At 24.9% G+C, this 507-nt stretch overlaps 1 protein-coding gene across 1 annotated transcript in view; it reads left to right on the top strand.

The window, feature by feature from the left end:
* The window catches only part of EMH_0029730 (uncharacterized protein), a gene marked incomplete at both ends in the record, with an annotated part of 6,237 nt that overhangs the window by 5,217 nt on the left and 513 nt on the right, over positions 1 to 507 (top strand). The window lies entirely within an intron of this gene.

Below are 507 nucleotides of genomic sequence, written 5' to 3'. Positions count from 1 at the left end.
TTTTTTTTTTTTTTTTTTTAATTTTATTCTTTTTGTCTCTTTTTGTCTCTTTTTGTTTCTTTTTGTTTCTTTTTGTTTCTCTTTTTGTTTCTTTTTGTCTCTTTTTTTCTTTTTTTAATTTTTTTGTTTCTTTTTGTCTCTTGTTTTGTCTCCTTTTTGTCTCCTTGTGTTTTTTCTGCTGTCTCCTTTTTGTCTCCTTTATTTGTCTCTCTATTTTTCTCTCTGTCTCTTTCTTTGTTTCTTTCTCTTTATTCTTTGTTTGTTTTTATTTGTCTATTTGTTTTTTCGTTTGCTTTATTTATTTATTTATTTATTTACTTATTTGTTTGTCTATTTATTTATTTATTTATTTATTTGTTGTTTTTGTCTCTTTGTTTTTATTTATTTGTTTTTATTTACTTTTTTGTTTGTTCTTCTTTTGTCTCCTTTTCTATTTATATTACTATCTTATTCTATCTGTCTCCTTTTGCTGCTGCTGCTGCTGTCTCCTGCTGCTGCTGCTGTGTC

The sequence above is a fragment of the Eimeria mitis genome, genomic scaffold, assembly GCF_000499745.2.
Source record: "Eimeria mitis Houghton genomic scaffold, Emh_scaff1110, whole genome shotgun sequence".
Lineage (NCBI taxonomy): Eukaryota > Apicomplexa > Conoidasida > Eucoccidiorida > Eimeriidae > Eimeria > Eimeria mitis.
This window is presented reverse-complemented; position numbering and strand designations above follow the sequence as displayed.